We start from the raw sequence: 17,729 nt of genomic DNA, 5'->3' as shown, positions 1-17,729 counted from the left end.
CTCTTTTCCAGTTTACAACCACTGAAAACTTCAGTTTGTTCGAGTACTTTACAATGAAATTTTGTTGCTGCGTTTTGAAATGCCCATGAAGTACGGGCAAATCGTCGAGGGAGTGCGACATCCCCGCCGGTGAGGAGATCTCCTATCACTCCCCCTCTACTTCCCTTCCCCTGCACTGGGTTGTATGCAGGTGAGCTCCCTGCCGAGCTCAAAATATCCCCAGTGAATTTCCTTTCATTTTCCCGTCGCGAACCACAACCCCCCCCCCCCCCTCTCCTTTCATGTGCTGCCCAACGACGAACCTCGGCGAAGCAAGTGGCTACGTTTTGTGAACTTTGCAAACGGAGGAGAAAGAGAGCTAAAGGAAGTACGAGTGTGCTCGCTTCATTTCCGAGGAAGTGATTACGGCAGGGACTCTTACGTTAGCTCACTCCTGGGACGTGCTGGCGCTCGTCGCCGACTTCGTCAAATCGCCGTCAAAGCGCTCTGACCTTGGGGGAAAAAAATGCCGTACACACCGCGCATTGACGCTCGTATCTTTCTGGTCGAAGCAGAGAGCTCGCGCGAAGGGCTTTCCATACACGACACCGGCCAACTGGCATAAGCGATACTGCTACTGAAATTGAACTATTATTAACCGTAATAAAAATACGGCACATACGTACCAGTCTGTATTCGTCCGTGGCGACGGGGCTGACGAGGCAGCGGTGCCGACGGCAGGGCGTTCGTCTGTTGTGGCTATCGCGGAATGGTCGCTTTCCCGTCCACCGCGTATCCCACAACTCTTGCCGCTCGTGCACTTAGAAGCATTGAGCGTTCAAGTGGTGTGAGGTTGTTAAATGCAAGCCCGAGCTCCTCGGCGAGAGTTTTGTTCTCCGGATCAGGCGATTCCATGACTAGGGCGGCGGGTGCACTATGTTTTACTAGTATTTTTAAAATAGCCGCCGTCTCGGTCGACTCCCGCGTGTGGGTGCTATATGGAGTCGACATACTAAGTATCTGTTTCATGGACCGGCTCGTATGACGCCATTGTTCACGTCACGAAATGTGCAATTTTAGCGGGAGATTTAAAATTTTTGCTTAAATTGCCTTATTTCTCAGTGAATAAAGCATCATTTGCTTCCGGGAAAGCACTTGGGGTACTATGAAACACCTAATCTTTCGAATAAAACAAACTTTTGTTTTCTCTTCATGGCTCCTTTAAGAGATATTCTTGGTAAGGTGAAGTCAATCCAAGATGCATGAACGTTGGTTCGTCGAATTGTGTTGGTGTAGCACATGAGTGGAAACTCTTTTTTTTATATAAAATTAAAGGAAGCTCAAACCCGGTGTTAAACGATCTCACTTCTCCGTCTTTGCCGCCGCGGACGCAGCCGTCGAGATGGGCGGCAGAGACAGAAGAGAATAAGTAGGAGAAAAGTAAGGAGGAGGGTATAGAGGAGGAGGACGAAATACTTCTATTCAGATTTCTGAAGAGCCCAGAGTGCGGCCCAGGGGAATGGTTCCTTCTTCACTGTAGGCCATTCAGCTGGTGGAGAGAGCCTGCGCTCTGTCCACCAGCTGAAGCTGGGCAGGAAGAGAGGGGCTGGAGAGCAGCATCTCCCATTGCTCTTGTTCAGTAGTGGACGGAAAGAGAGGAGGGTGCTCAGGGCTAAAGTCGCACACCCCGATTATGTGGCAGTGTTTCTACTTCTGAGCAAAAATTACATTCAGCATTGTAGCGATTCGGGTGTATTAAGTGAAGACGCATCGGGTGTGGGAAGAAGCCGGATTGTATGAGCCGTAGGGTAGTTTGTTGTTCTATGGAAAGGTCAGGGTAAGGCGAAAGTAGGGTCTGACTCAGAAGGCGATAATGCTAGATTACGTCCCTTAACAAGACAAGCGGGTGACTGTCCTAGCGCAGCTCTATAGCACGTGGGTAAAAGTGCAAGTTTGGTGGGCGTATTCGTTGCCCTTCATGGAAGCGTAATCGGGTGTCCAGATGAGCTGAATGGAACCATTTGGGGAGCGGATTTTTAGCACACGCATTGCAGGTCGGCACACAAAACCCGACTAGTAATTCTTTTAAAGCAAAGCTTTCTACCTCTACCCCCCAAGGGTTCTTTCGCGACCGTTGGTGTCACCAGAAAACTCCCGGAAAGAAATAAAAGAATTTACTGCACCGCCAGGGATCGAACCTGGAACTAACAGAGTAACAAACCAGGAGCCCGTAGTCTTACCGATTTAGCTAAGAGCCCACGCGGAGGCGGGGAAGACAAGTGATGCACTGACAAAGCACATCTACGGCTTTAACCCCTGCATTCTCGCTAAATGCTACGCGATAGCGATTAAACGAAGCACACACTAACCCATGGCGTCTCTATTTCTAGTACGACGCCACTGGGCCTGTGGCTTCCAGTGTTCGCGTAAAAAAATTTCAAGTCCCTTGACCGCCCTCACGCCAGACGATACCTCAAGAAACACATTCAAATACTCCTTGATGGCCAGGCCATCACTCCATGCCCCAGCATCAAAATCCTGGGCCTACATCTTCAGGACAACACCAAGAGTAACATATCCTTGCAGTGTGTCAAACACAACATTAATAAATCATACACATGATCCGGCGAGTTACCACCAAGAAGCGAGGCCTCAAGAATTACGATACCTTTCGATTAGCTTTCGTCTTCTCCAGAATCACTTACGTCAACCCCCTCTCTTCTTCTCGGCAAGGAGGACATAAAGATGCTTTATATAATGATTAGAAAGGCGGTTGAGCAAGCCATTTGTCTTCCCATGAGGGCGCCCAGAGAGGCTGCTTATCACGGGGCTCTAAAAAGCTGAGAGGTGGTCATCTTTCTATCCAGAAGCTCCGAATGAGCATAACTGCGGCGGTTTGCTGAATCTTTCACCAGATTGGCTGGGCAGCACAGAATATCACTCCGCTTGATGTACTCCTGGGCTTTTGGTGACAAGAAATAAATATGCTCCCTTTGCTTAGACATATGAACCCCTCAGACGACGAGGGTCACCGACAAGCACGGGCTCAAGCGCTCAACATCACCAGCGGTGGAGATCATGCAGTTTTCTACACTGACGCCTCCAAACATAGAGTGCAGCAGTACGTCATCATCGTGTCTGCCTCCAGAACCAACCTCCTTGCTGTGCCACACTCAAGACCGAAGACATGATGGCAACAGAAGAGGCAGCCGTCGCCTTGGCTCTCAACCAAGGGTTTGTAAAGTAGTCACAAATTCCCAACAAGCCTAACAGAACTACCTGTCGGGTTTGGTGTCCCGACCTGCACTGCGTGTGCTAAAAAACCACTCCTCAAATGGTTCCATTCAGCTCATCTGGACACCTGCTCACGTTTCTATGGAGGGCAACGAATACGCCCACCAAGCCTGCACTTTCACCCTCAGTGCTATGGAGCTGCACGAGGGCAGTCACCCGCTTGTCTCAATCAGGGACATAAACCAGAATTATCGCTATCTGAGGCAGACTCTACCTTTGGCTTACACTGACCTTTCCATAGAAGAACAAACTACCCTACGGCTCATATAATCCGGCTCCTTCCCACAGCGGATGCGTGTTCACTTAATGCATCCGAATCGCTAAGACGCTGCATGTAAATTTTGCTCATAAGTAGGAACACTCTGCCACATAATCAAGGTGTGCAACTTTAGCCTTGATCACCTCCTCTCCTTTTGTCAGCTACCTAACAAGTGCAATGGGAGATGCTGCTATCCAGCCCTTCTCTACCTACCCAACTTCAACTGGTGGACAGGCGGCGCGGACAGAATATGGCCTACAGTGAAGAAGGAACCACTCTCCTGGACCGCACTTTGGGCCGTTCAGAAGTCCTAATAAAGTGTTTCCTCCTCAAGCTCCAGCTCCTCCGCCTCCACCTCCTCTTCCTCCTCCTCCTCGTTCTCCTTTCCTCCTCCTCCACCGTCTATGCCACCGATCTCATCGCCTCCGTCCGCTACGGCAAAGACGGAGAAGTGAGATCGTCTGACACCGGGTTTGAGCTTTTATTTTATAGAAAAAGTTTCCACTGATTTGCTACACCAATACAACTCAACAGACAGACAGACAAATGTTTTTATTTGGATGGCTCGAGGCCGCAGGCTTAAGGGAGGGGGTTAATAATGTCCGGCCATGGCTGCCTCGCAAACGAAGTGCCACAACGCAGCCAACGTAGCTTGGTGTCGATCACGTGGCCTGATCCAGTCCTCATAGGAGAGGACCCAGGCGGGACGATATTTGGCGCGAAGCCGATCGAATGCCCCACACTCCCAGACGAGATGGCGGATTGTGGGGGTCACTTCTGTGTTGCAGGCAAAGCAACGGACTGGTCTAGGAAACGTTGCAGCGGAACCACTGTTAGAGAGGTTTCCATCGTGGGATGCAGGTTGGGGAGCGCAATTCCGCCATCGAGAAACCACGTCATCTGTATATGCGTACCCCGACCGCGCCCGGTTGAGGAACACCTGAGCACCTCGGGGTAGACCAGGGGGTGTGGGGTCGTCACATGGGGGAATAGTAGTGGCCAATTCCTGCCTCCTTCGATTACGGCGACGGCGGCGCTCCACATCTGGATCAGTAAGCAGCGTATATGGTCTTACAGGCAGCATGAACTGGGAACGGTGTAAAGAAGTAAAAAAAAAAAAAGCCGTTGTGAGAATCCTTGGTTGTCACAACGGCCACTGGGTGTGAGCAGTGCCATACCTTCCAAGCAGGGGTCTGGCCTCGGACGCTGCACGAGTGTTGTCGTTTCAGCACACAACTAATGAGCTCTTATACTGGTGCCAGCGAGTGAATGGCAATCCGCTGGGAAACCCACGGGCCTACATACACTGCAGAGGAGATCTTTGGGTGCACAGAAAAGACTCGAACCTGTTTCGGCGACTACTCCTGTAGGCCTTCATTCGTTTTGTTTTTCGGTTTTTTGTGTTTTTGGTATTCTGTTTTTCTGGTATTTCGCGGGCTTGTTGTTACAACTCAACCAACCACCGTTCATTCCTCATGCAATAATTTTACCTGTGCAAGAATATCTCTTTGAAGTTATACAGGGTGTGGTTAAGTACATTTCACTTCTCTCTGGTTTAAGGATTTGTAGAGCGACGTGAGTGAATTTGTGATGTCGCATCGATAATCGTTGTGGGTGCCGTTTACAGCTTTGCTTTCAAACCACATTCACCGAGTGGATTGGCGCCAATTTTTTATACTGAAAGGCAGCAATGAATAGAGGGACACGTTTTCTCCAAAGGTAGATTTCATTTGTATCCTCTGTTCGTAGAGTCTGCACGCGACGAAACGTGTATATGTTCTCGCCATCCTTTTTCGCTCGAACGGTATACGACCCAGACAGCGCCAACCCCCGCTCGAGCACCAGCGTTTCTCTTTTTCTTTTTTGTCGTTGGAACAGGGTTGCCGATTGACGGCCCCATCGTCATCGCCTCCCTTCTCGTGCACCTTCGGTACTCCCAGGCGTTCCATCGTGGTGCCCGGCTCCAGCCCGCTTCGCCCTGCGGCTTCCCCCCCGGTAGCCGCCGTCAGCAGAGCTGCTGAGCCAAGCGGCCTCCAGGGCTCCTGCACCGTCCAGCGGCCCGTGCTGGTGTCGTCGTCGCCCTACGTGCTGCCCCACCGGTGGCTGGCGTCGGCGGAGCTGCTCGGCCGTTCTCCCGGCACGCGCCCTGAACGCAAAGGTAGGAGCTGCAAACAGAGATGCAGCCTCGACGCGGCTCTTTAAGACGACCGGTTCGCGTTGGATATTAGCCGATGAGTTTTGAACTGTTGCTCTCACTCTGCCAGCCCGCGTCAGCAAACACTTAAGAGATAGCTCGCAAGTGGCGCTGCGTGTTTCAGTTCCCCTACGAAGAGGAGTTAGTGGCCGGACGGGAAATTGTACGCCGATCTTCTAATATAATTCAGTTCTGAAAAAAAAAACATTTAGGATGATGTTGCAACAACGCTTATTGATTCATTGTAGGACTTAACGCGCCGACGCAATGCCGGCGATGAGGCGCGCCGTACTGGAGGGCTCTGGGTTAATTTTGACCACCTGGTGATGTTTGACGGGCGCTGAAATCTGGTACGCACGGGCGTTTTTGCTTTTCGCCTCCATCAGAAAAGCGGCCGCCGCAGCCTGAAATCGAACCCGCGTGCTCGTGCCCAGCGGCACAATTTGTAAGAACGCTCTTCCATATCAAGAAACTTGGCGGCTATATCTTTCCCGGATAGAATTTTTCGCGTCTGGCCTTCTCCTGCTGTTGAGCGAGAAAAACGTGCAGGGATGAGAATCGGAGCCAGTTCGCCCTAAAATATGTGTGCAGCGGCACGTTCGTGTTTCCGAACGCATCGCGCGGCACAGGACCCCGCACGGCACGTGTGATGTCACTGCGCGTTTTATTCTATTAGAAGCGACGCTGAGAGCATCTCTTGTCGGCGGCCCTGTCCTTCCTGCGTGCGTCCGTCGTCGTCGTCGGCGTCCGCACTCTCCTCCGCTCACCCCCTCTCCTCTCCGATAGCGAACACTCTCTCGCGAGGGGCATTGGATTGGATTCGATTGGCTTGGCTTGGCTTGGATTGGATTGTATTGGATTTGTACTGCATTGGATTCAAGTGGATTGTGTTGGATTGTGTTGCGTCATAGCCGCGGCAAACGAACTGGCGCCGGCGCGTGCCCAGGTGAGAGCGAACACTCTCTCTCAACACTGCGGGCATGCGGCCCAGCGCACTCTCACTCCACCGGTGTGCAGCGCTGCGCGCGATGCTGCGCATGTGCAGTACTCTCTCTCTCTCCGCCGTCTCCTCTCCTTCGAGCGCGCTGCGCATATAACCGGTGTGCCGCTCTCCGGCGGCCTTTCGGTCGACGGTTGCTCTGCGCTTGCGCTTGAACCCCCCTCAGCGTCGTATCACACCAGGGTTCCTGCCAGGGGAGGTGGGCGTAATTTCTGAGATGCTACGAATACAATACCGCTGTTGCGGCTCTTGGGCCTCGAGGTAGGGTTCTGGGTATTTTCACTGACGGCCTGAACTCTAGCCTCAGCGGGTGTATTGTAATATTTTTATTGCAAAATTTTTTCCCAAAATAATTATTTTGTTTATTGCAGAAGAACCCAATTTCACATGTTATTTTTGTTATAAACAGTGAATTGCTACGATTTCGGCTGCTTTAGGATAGGGGCGCGGCCTATGACCAGATTTAATTAATGTTCTCTAGAGCGCCACGACACAAGTCACGTGGGGCTCTGTGAAGCGAAGCGTTTATACGCCTCGAGCGCGGCCTGTAGGGGCGCCACTGAAATCCCCCTAGCGGCCCGTTTCGAAAGCAGGCGCGGGAGTCGGCGTCCGGCTCCCAAGGGCCGCCGCTGCTTTTGCGGCACGTCCACGACTGAGATTTACAGTGTGCGGGTGTTTGAAATGCATGTTTATGTGAAGCAGTCACTCTGTTTGCAAATGGGGCGTGTTTACGAGAGTGTAAATGTTTCTGACGCGATCTTAGTGTGGTATATTCGGTCTGTATAAGCGCCAGGTATGTGTCACAGGCCAGCGTCGCGGAACCGGCGTGTGATGGAGCCGATTGTAGTTACTCTGACCTGAATTTATTAGCAGTGTCTCCGTAACCATTGGTTCCTCAGACGTTCATGCTGCGGCTATACACAACGATTTAAATTGATTTTGTGCGCTTACAGAATCAGCGGGGCACTCATAACTGACAGCACGCCACAATATTATACCTCAGATATTGATCACCACCATTTACAAGCCAGTCTGTGTTAATGTCGGGAATATTCAACAAAAGTACAATGGACAATGCATAATTATACTCGGGGATCAGCACACGACAAAGTCGTCTTGTCGTGAGGTGAGCGCCCGCAAACATTCATCTGCTCCTCTGCGAGCAGCGCGGAGACGGGCTTAGAATATAATCCGCGTCCGCGACTAATGCTTCTTCGAAATATCGCCATATGGCACAGGAGCGAGCAGAATAAAGCATAAACTGAAATCAGAGGGGCTTATCACATACCACTCTCTTCCTACGACACCTTTCATCGCTTGTTGAACAGCCTACCCTGTATACTTCCAAAAATGCGGCCGCCGTATGATCAGCAGCTGTTCGTTGAAGTAGAAAAACAAAATGAAAGTGAACTCAAGATTTGTGTGTGTGTAATTACTAAAACGTTCCTTGCTTGATTCCGCTCCGCATTTGTACACAGCGTACCCCTCCCCCCCCCCCCCCCCCCTACCGATGTCTCGCAAAATAGCAGTGCATTTCGCGTATAGTTGGTCTAGTGAACCCTGTCTGGCTTAAGTTTCGACGAACGCTTTTAGCATGTCAGAAGCTGCACTGTTTTTTTTTTGTTATTTCCGTTAGAGAATTATGTTTCTTAATTCCGCACTTGCACAGCATTTATTTTTTCGTGGTTTCATTAACTTGCCTTGGTGTGTGGGCACATATTTAACGACGCACAGCTAGACTTGGAATATACTTAACATTTTCACATCGTTTATATGCTTATAAAAGCATAAGTTATAGTCCGGGATTGGGTATCCACATCCCCGAAACATATTTTTCTGCGACGTATATATTCGAAACGAAGCCGTATTCGTTGTCCACGCTGCAAAATGAAGCCAACCTCTCATTGTGCCAGTATCAGGTCTAAACGAGGCGACAGTAGAATTCCTTTGTGCCTGATGTTTTGGAGGCGACAGGAGTGATATGTTGCTACCGTCGCCGACGCCCGGAAAAGCGGCGACGAAGCGCGCAGCACCGCGTCTCCGGGTAGCTCTTGCAGGCGATCGCGTGCTCTACGAAGACGCAGCTGCTTTTTAAGTGACCTAAACGTACTCTTTGCCTATAGACGTCACCATAACAAGTTTTTTTCAGGGCGCGGAAAGGCGAAAAGATGCGAAACAGAACCTAAGCACTGCACGCGGCCCTATCAGCCACGCAGCGCAAATCCCGTCAACGCCGCGGAGGAGCGGCGGCAGGCGGCGCAGTGATCGCGAAGCTCGAGGCGTATAAATACGCAGGCCGGGCGGCGCATGTTAGAAAGTAGATGAGGAAGCCGCGAAAAGGAGTTGATTGTTCACGAACAACACTACAGCTTATATAAACCCGCACAAAAACGGGTTTGGACACGTCGGATGCAAAGTCGCAAATGTATGTGAACAGTACCTTCTGAAAAAAATGACACCGTTTTGTGGTCCCACAGAGGGACTTCTAGCATTTAATGATTCTCAGTTTAACAAGCTGTAGCGACGTCTACGATTCAATGCTACAAAGGGTTTTGAAACTCTCTGTGGCAACACTATCGAGCGCATGGAGTTCTGCGACACAGATTTCTTGCAATGTTCACCCCTTCCCAGAATTTTCTAGGTCAATCCTAAGCCTTCTCGAATCTCGACCAAAAATAACTTTAAAGAACAAAATTTACCTTCTACGGGGCAAAATTATTTTATGACACTCTTAAAGAACGGTGTTTTCTCTACCTTTCGGGCATAACATGCTTCCGCCTCACTCGGGACCTAAGCTTGTACGTTGAATTTTTTGCGTCTTCCGCAATTTCCGCTTGGCCTAGAAAATTTTGCCAAGACTAGTTGCGCAGCCATGTTGTCAGTGTAACAAGTATGGCCATAACTTTTGCATATCAAGAGAGTTCGTATTTATCCGCTTCTCTACTATTCTCAGTCGTTTGTAGTAAAGGTATGTGAGTACTCAAACGTACGAATCGTAAGCTTCCGAACAAATCCATTCGTCAATTGAATATCGCAGTATTTCGGTTCCTCTAATATTTCTCGCGGTGCGCTACCGTACTTACTCGCTTTCACCATTACATATAGGGTTGCTCGTTTCCGGGCTTTATAGTTTTTTTTTTAATCGGGGGGTAAAAATCGGTTGCTACTTTTCACACTGATAATCAGGGTGAAAATGTTTTTTTGTGTGTGTGTAAAGCCATTGCGAAAATATTGGGGTTTTTTTGCTTAAATATGGAGCTGTACTAAGTAATAGTCACTGCATGTTATCAGAAGGTATCACCAGCTTCTGAACTCCAGCGCTTTAAAACTGGTGTTTGTTTACAGTTGCTGATCGTGGGAACATCGAGGTTTTCTAGCAAAGTCTCTGTAATTTGGCTTTCGTTGGGAAATAAATCATTGAAGATGACAGTAAACAGCATTGACAATCCATAAAAAATGAAACATTTTACTCACGAAAAGCTGGTCAGTTTTTTTCTACATCCTTGTTTACATACATTATCATCGGCGTGCGCAACACGTCGGTCTCTATTCTTTACCTGCCCGATCATTGAAAGTATCTCAGGTGGGAGAAAGTTCTCGATATCACATCTTCTATTATCTAGGCCCAACAATTGCAGTGCTGCATTTGGCAGCCTGGGGTAGCGAGCAGTAGAGTCACGCCAACACTCAGTGAGTTCAAAAGCTGTATTTGTAAGGCTTGCTTCCACCAAGTACGGGTTCAGAACCGCAGACCGTCAGCGCACGATTGTCCAGATAAGTACTCTAAAAGGTTCATTCTGGGAGAAATTATAATTAACCCTATACTCCTGGACATGTTGGGGGTGTAAAAATTGGGTAAAATGAGGTTTTACACAAAAACCTTTCAACCCTAATTATACGGAAACATCTTACGCATTTGTTGCTTTCCCCTCAAATGCATGTTTCGCCAAAAGTAACTTCCAACTAATCGTGGAGATGGCAGAGTCTTCTACGGCCAGTGGAGACGGCGATCGCTAGAACAGGGAACAAAAAGCCGCCGCGCGCTGTTACGACAACACCCTGTCCGCGAAAAGGCGGCGAGACAGTAGGGCACTTCGATTTACAGTATCGAACTCACCGCGCAGTCTCCGGTTTGTCCGAGTATTCTCCGGAGCCCTAGGGATACATGGGAAAATCAAATGCCCAACTGCTTCTCGGGGGGTCTGCAATAAGTCACGGTCTGGAAATCGAACAGCCCCATTACGTTAGTGTGCGTACATCGCTCTACGCCATCGTGGGGGCACGGGAACGTTCCACGCAAACGCTTTCAATGCCTTTGAACGCAGGCTCGTAATTCATTGAGAGTGGCTCGGTCGGTATGCTGGGTAGTTTTCGCCGCTTAGTTTGTGTGTTCCATTCCGACTAGTGGCCCTATTATATTTTTACAAGCTATCTTTTACTCTTCCCCGCAACCTCGTATAAACACCGCGAAATCGCAGTGAAGTCTTGAACAGTGGTTTGCCAAAAGCGTTTGAATCCCGACGGCCTTCAGAGCCGCCGTTTAGTTAATATTGTAGACGTGCCCATTGTTGTGCCCATTGTTGATTTATAGATGACACCCGTCCATTCGTGACATCAGGGTACGTAATCATGGCAGCGTTTTTAACGCAAAGTGTTGTAGGATATGCTTAACGCAAAGTGTTGTAGGATATGCTTAGTTGTTTTTTTTATCTCAGGGTGTTGAAAGTGAAACTTTACATTCTCTGACGTAGGGAGTTGTATCGCTTTCATTTTTCAGTCCCGCTTTAAGAAGAAAGTTTCCATATTATTGCGCCTATTTCTAAGGCCGAAAGGAATAAGCAGGAATTAAATATTAACGTCTTGAACGGCTGCAGGGCCTCGCCGGGAACTCGGCGCGTCCACAAGCTCGAGGCGGAGCGTGTAGCGCCTGCAGCAGCCTGAGCAGCCGACCGAGCAACAGGCGTGCAACGAGGTCGCAGCGGTCGAGGAGCTGGAGCAGAAGAAGGTCACCGTAGACTGGCTGCGCTCCCGCATGCGCGTGTACAAGAGGAGGACCTCGGAACTGTAAGGGTGCAGGGAACGGCATAGTTGGGACTCTATGTCGTAGTGGGTCAGCTTCTGTTTCAAATTATTCGGCTCGGTAGCGGCGCAGTACGGGTGTCGACGACATTCCACGATCGTTGGGGGTAGAAACTTGAAAGTGCCCTCTTGATATCTCCGCCGGGCCATTCTTGATTCACCAGCATTCTCTGTCAACTTGGGACACCATTCCTTCTGATGCATCGTGTGTATAGTGGCAATGGCGCGGGTATATTGGCGCGATCAAATGTATTATCATCTCGATGAACCAGGTGAACTAGTCGCTGCGTTTCCCGGCCATGTGCAAGCATATTTCGAATTTCCGCTTACTCGTTCCCTTACACATGAATCCGGGGGAACACATCACTATCACTGTATTAATCAGCGCGTTCAAAACGGAGCTACCACAAAATCACATAGTCTTCCCATATACGTAAGTCCACATTCCAGAAGCAGTCGCGTGATAGTTGAATTTTTCAGGGTGTTTTATGGGCCGGAGCTACACTTAAGAACGAAGCGTACCGTATTGGAAGGCTCTGGATTATTTTCCGCCCCCTGAAGATATTACGGCATTTCGAAATATCGACACACGGCTGTTTGCGTTTTTCTGCTCCATCGCAGTCACAGCCGGGATCTAACAGGAGTCTTCAGGCTCATTCGCTCAATTCCTTAGTCCCTGAGCCACCGCGACGGTTGGCACAATAATCGCCCGAAGTCTCCAGATTAGGAATTGCCCGTCCAAGGAACTACCGGAACACTCCTGCCACGAGCACAGAGCACGGTCTATGGCTGTTATTGTCCCTGAAGGCAATGAATTGCCCATTGGAGGGTGAATTCACTGGTAGTCAGTGGAGGGCAAGGCAAGAGAGGTGGACAAGAAGATAGGATAATTTAGGGGAAGGAAAGGCAGGAACTGTAGGGGAAGGAGGGATCGGAGCGGGAGGAGGGAGGGGAAATGAGAATAGACAGGGCATTTAGTGGCAGTGGTGGCTGAAACGCTGTCGCCTTTGACGTCATTTGCAGCGGAGGAGGCAGATACGCGGCCAGTTTTTTTAACCAGGTAGGCTATCAAAACGGGGAAAAATTTTATTCCGCCTGCGAATCGGATCACGCAAATAGTTCTCTTGTGAGGAATGATACGCAAGTGGTTGGTAAGGGTAGGAGAGTGTAAAAGGGGCAGCACAGGAGGGAAGTGGGATATACAGTGAAGTGAGTAAGAGATAGAGGATAGGGTTAAGAGTAGTGAGGAGGTGACGCTCAAGTGGGATTCACACGATGGAGAAACCCTCTCTTTTTGGCCGCGGGACCCGCTCACGTGAACGATTTTAGGCTCCGCCACTCGGTGGGGATAGCCCGCGGTGGCTCCGCGAAAGAAAATGCCTCCATGTTTTCGCTCGACGGCGGAGGCTTTCAGCGGGGGACTGGAACCTGTTCCTCTGCGCTGTCGTCTGCTAGTCACTCCACGTAGCTCCGCACGTTTGGATGCGCCGCCAGGCCGGATAATGCGGTCACGTGCTGTTGACGTCACATATCCGTCCGCCTCCGTGAGAGGGTTTCTCCGTCGTGTGAATCCCGCTTCAGCGGAAGACTTGGGAGGGACGATTGGCAATCATGATGGGATACAGGAAGTGCATAAAGAAGGGAAAAGCTGGCAGAGAAAGTGAGAAGGCAAGAGAGAAGGGGAATAAAAAGTGTAGCGAGAAGGGAGGGCAGGGGGGGGGGGACGAGCAGGATGGCAAAATTGCAGTGAAAAGAAGTGGGGAGGACTAGCCTGAATAAGGGAAAACTAAGAAAAAGTGCTGCCAATTATCGAAAACAAATAGCCACGACACTCGACTGATAGTGATAGCCTGTATCCTTGTTGTGTACAAGCTATTCGATTTTTACAAGAGCACGAACGATGATTTAGGGCTGCTTCAAGGTGATTATTTCATGCTCTGGCCTTTTTTCTTGGTACTTCACACCCAAGTTTTTTATCTGCGCTAAAGAGTGGGCACGTTTCCACATTCAGGTATACAACGGCTACAGTTCTCTAGGTGTTGAGCTGTGCTAGGGTCATGACAGTTTCCTCTCTTGCAGTGCCAAGATGGTCGCTGAAAACGTACGTGCGCTGGTCTTGGAGGCACCTTTCATTTATGTTGCTGCCTCCACCAAATGCGTCGGGTGGTGTTCTCGTGACGCCTTCACTCAACTAAGTGCAGCCTCAGCTCATGTGGGGACGCAGGGCTTGTTTATGGTTAAGGCAGTCCTCCTGAGAGCAATAACTGATGTAAACCCACCTGCGCTCAGCACTTCTGCCGGGGGAGCCAGTTACAACGCGCACTCACGGACGCTTCACTCTCTTCAAACAGGAGAGGAGGCCCCGCAGACCGTGTCCCCCTCGATGGCGGCGTGGATGCCATCGTCCAAGGCAAGCTGGTGATGGCGCCCAAGATGTCGGCGGTGGCCGTCCCCGCCCTGATGACCGCGTTCCTGCAAGTGGACAATATTGCGTTTCGCTGCGTGCTCTACCGGATCGGCGACGATACCACGTTTACTGCGCTTCGGCGTTTACTAGTTGGACCAAATACAAATTGCCAAAAAAAGTTTGACCAGCATCTTTCTTACTATTTCGTGAAGGGACCGCCCACTTATGGTTCCTATGTGAAAGGCGCTGTGGGCGAATAACACCAAATTCCAATCTTTTCCGCTGTAAAACACAATATCGCCGCTGTTTTAAAGCAAAGCTTTTTACCTCTACCCCTAAGGGTTCTTTCGCGACCGTTGGTGTCACCAGAAAACTCCAGCGAACAAATAAAAGAATTCACTGGCACCGCCGGGAATCGAACCTGGAACTAATAGACTAACAAAGCGAGAGCCCTGTCACGATTTAGACCCGCGTTCGGGAACCTGGGAGGGTAGGGGTACCCTCCTGCCGAGAGACGACATGCAGCGTGCTGGTGGTGACGGTGACTGACACCCGAGCAGCCGTGCTCGGCGGTGTTTATTGCCCGGCCACACACAATGTTGCCCACCTAGCCTGCTGGGGCCACTGAACTTAGCGGCCAACAAATATCAGGGATGGGGGCGCCACACACTTGTCCGAACCCTCACCCCCAAGTTTGTTTGTCCCACACAAACACGAAGCAACACTTGTCCCCCCCGGCAAGTAACGGTCTGGCGGTCTCCGTAGTCTCGCACTCCGCCTGGGCACAGGTGTCGATGCAGGTGTGGCAGCATTGGGTGCCACCTGTGTCCCTCTCGCACGAGCTGTCAGCCTTCCCGGTGTCGAAGGACTTGCGCATGGCGCCACAGTGGCGCCAGTAGCACCAGCCCCTGGTGCTGTGCTGGCAGCGGTCGGTGAAGCTGGCTCCCCTTGAAGGAGTCCAGGCTGAGGCAGTGCAGCGGGCCCGTGGCCAGGCACCCCGGCTGCGCCAGCAGGGGCGCCAGCACCTGCTCGGGCGCGTACGGGTCCCCGCACACCATGCACAGCATCAGCCGCAGGTCCGGCCGGGGCCCCGCGACCGTGGGCAGCGCCTGGTAGATGTGAAGCCGGCCCGCCCGCCGCTCGATGCTCTCCACCAGCGCGCACAGCGCCTGCTCCAGCCGCACGGGGTCCAGGCCGCCGCCGTCGTCCACGAAGGGGCACTGCAGGCTCTTGGCCCGGTTGATGCCCTCCTCGCGCAGGAAGGAACCCTGGCCCGCAAACACCATGACCAGGGGCAGGCCGTGGAAGGGCAGCCGGTCCTCCTGCTCCAGGTTGGCCAGCAGGGTCTTCTCGAGGCTCTCGCGGATGTACTCCAGTCCCGGCTGGCTGGCGTACACGCACAGGCAGCTGTGGGGCAGGGGCTCCGTGTGGAACGAGTTGTGCGGCAGGCCCACGTCGCCGTCGATGATCCTGAAGTCCAGCGCGTACTGGGCCTTGCCGTCTAGCCGGAAGCCCTGCGGGTGCGCTTGCCGCATGGCGTGCGCCACCTGCTGCGCGCTGGCCCTGGCGCCTAGCACCACCAGATGCAGCAGGTGGCCATTGGTGCCCAGCACCCCGCCGCCGTTGGTGCCTGCCTCTCGCAGGTGCAGCAGCTGCTCGATGACGCCGTCCATGCAGTCGGGCTGGGCGGGGCAGTGCTCCCTCTGGCACCTGAATGCCTGCCGCCGTGCCGGTGAATGTCCCCACCTCGGGCTGGAACAGGGCCTCGAACTTCACCAGGAGGCTCGGTACGTCTTCCACTGCACTCACTGCTTCCTGGTACTACGGCAGCCGCACGCCCAAAGCCTGGATCCAGTTCCGGCCCAGCAGAGTCGGTGACGGCCCCTTGGTGAGGTACAGGGAAAGGGTGGCCTCCCTGTCGCCAAAGTGGACGCTGACATGGGCTTGGCCCTCGACTTGGGCGAGCTGTCCGGAGTAGCTGCGCAGCATGACGCCCGACGCCTCGATGGACACGCCAGGAAAGGTGCGCTTGAAGGCTTTCCCGGCCATGACCGACACACTAGCCCCTGTGTCCAGCTCCATGGAGATGGGGTGCCCGCAGACTTCGACGGTCAGCCAGTATGGTGGCACCGGCGGCTGCACTGTGGCCGCGTGCCACATGTAGAAAATCTGCGGGTCTTCGGCCACGGCGTGAAGCCTAGCCGTTGCACCCGAAGCTGCTGCCGCACGCCCCCGCCGCCTACCCTTGCGCCGACTCCCTCGGCCGTGGGCTGGCGCGGAACCTGTGCTCGACGCCGGCTGCTGCTTCCGTCCGTCCGCCGTCGTGCCCCCTCGGCACGCCCGAGCAATGTGCCCAGTTCTTCCGCACGCAAAGCACTCCGCTTGCGCGAACTGGCACTCGGAGGGGGGGTGGTCACCACCTCAGCAAACGCACCTGCCATGCCGTGCCGCTATCTTGTTCACCGCCGCCTCCGCTGACGGTGAGCGGGCCGCACGCGCTATCTCGCCCGCGTCCTTGGCCGCAGCCTCCATCGCCAGCGCTGCCTTCACGGCGTCGTCCAGCGAGGGGTCTGGAAGCTCCAGGAGTCGCGTCTGCATGGCGGGGTCGTTGATTCCGCAGACGAAACGGTCCCGGAGCAGCGAGTCGAGCTGCTCCCCGAAGGCGCAGCCGCTCGCCAACCCTCGCAGCGCTGCGACGAACTGCCCGAGCGTCTCTCCGTCTCGGCGGCTCCGGTTATGGAAGCGAAAACGCTCCCTTAACGTCGACTGTAGTGCGACGTCGACTGTAGTGCCGGGCTGTAGTGCGAGCGTAGCGTAGCAAGCAGCTCACCCAGCGACTTGTCGTGCGGCGTGGCCGGCTTGAGCAGGACGAGCAGGAGAGCGAAGACGCGGGTCCCGCAGCTGCCCAGGAAGATGTCGCGCTGTTATGCCTCGGGTGTGTCGTTCGCCCGGAAAAACACGCCGACTTGTTCCTCGTAGACCGGCCAGGCGGACCCTTCACCCTCGAACGGCTCGAGCCTCCCGTACAGCGGCATGGCGTAATGGCGGCTGGCTTGAGGGGGTGGTGTCTCGGCGTTCTCGGTGGCGGTGTTCACGGTGGCTTCGGCCGCTCCGCGGGCTTCTTCCCTCGTCGCCAGTGTCACGATTTAGACCCGCGTTCGTGAACCTGGGAGGGTAGGGGTACCCTCCTGCCGAGAGACGACATGCAGCGTGCTGGTGGTGACGGTGACTGACCCCCGAGCAGCCGTGCTCGGCGGTGTTTATTGCCCGGCCACACACAATGTTGCCCACCGAGCCTTGTGGGGCCACTGAACTTAGCGGCCAACGAATATCAGGGATGGGGGGCGCCACACACTTGTCACAAGCCCGTTGTCCTACCGATTCAGCTACAAACCCACGCGAAGACAGGGGAGACAGGTGGTGTACTCACCAAGCACATCTACGGGTTTACCCCCTGCGTTCTGGCTGAATGCCACGTGAAAGCGTCACGCGACCACTCACGCCAGTCTAGCGGCCC

The sequence above is a fragment of the Haemaphysalis longicornis genome, unplaced genomic scaffold (genome assembly GCF_048455015.1).
Source record: "Haemaphysalis longicornis isolate Haplotype H1 unplaced genomic scaffold, Haemaphysalis longicornis Haplotype H1 scaffold_1, whole genome shotgun sequence".
In the NCBI taxonomy this organism is placed as follows: Eukaryota; Metazoa; Arthropoda; class Arachnida; order Ixodida; family Ixodidae; genus Haemaphysalis; species Haemaphysalis longicornis.
This window is presented reverse-complemented; position numbering follows the sequence as displayed.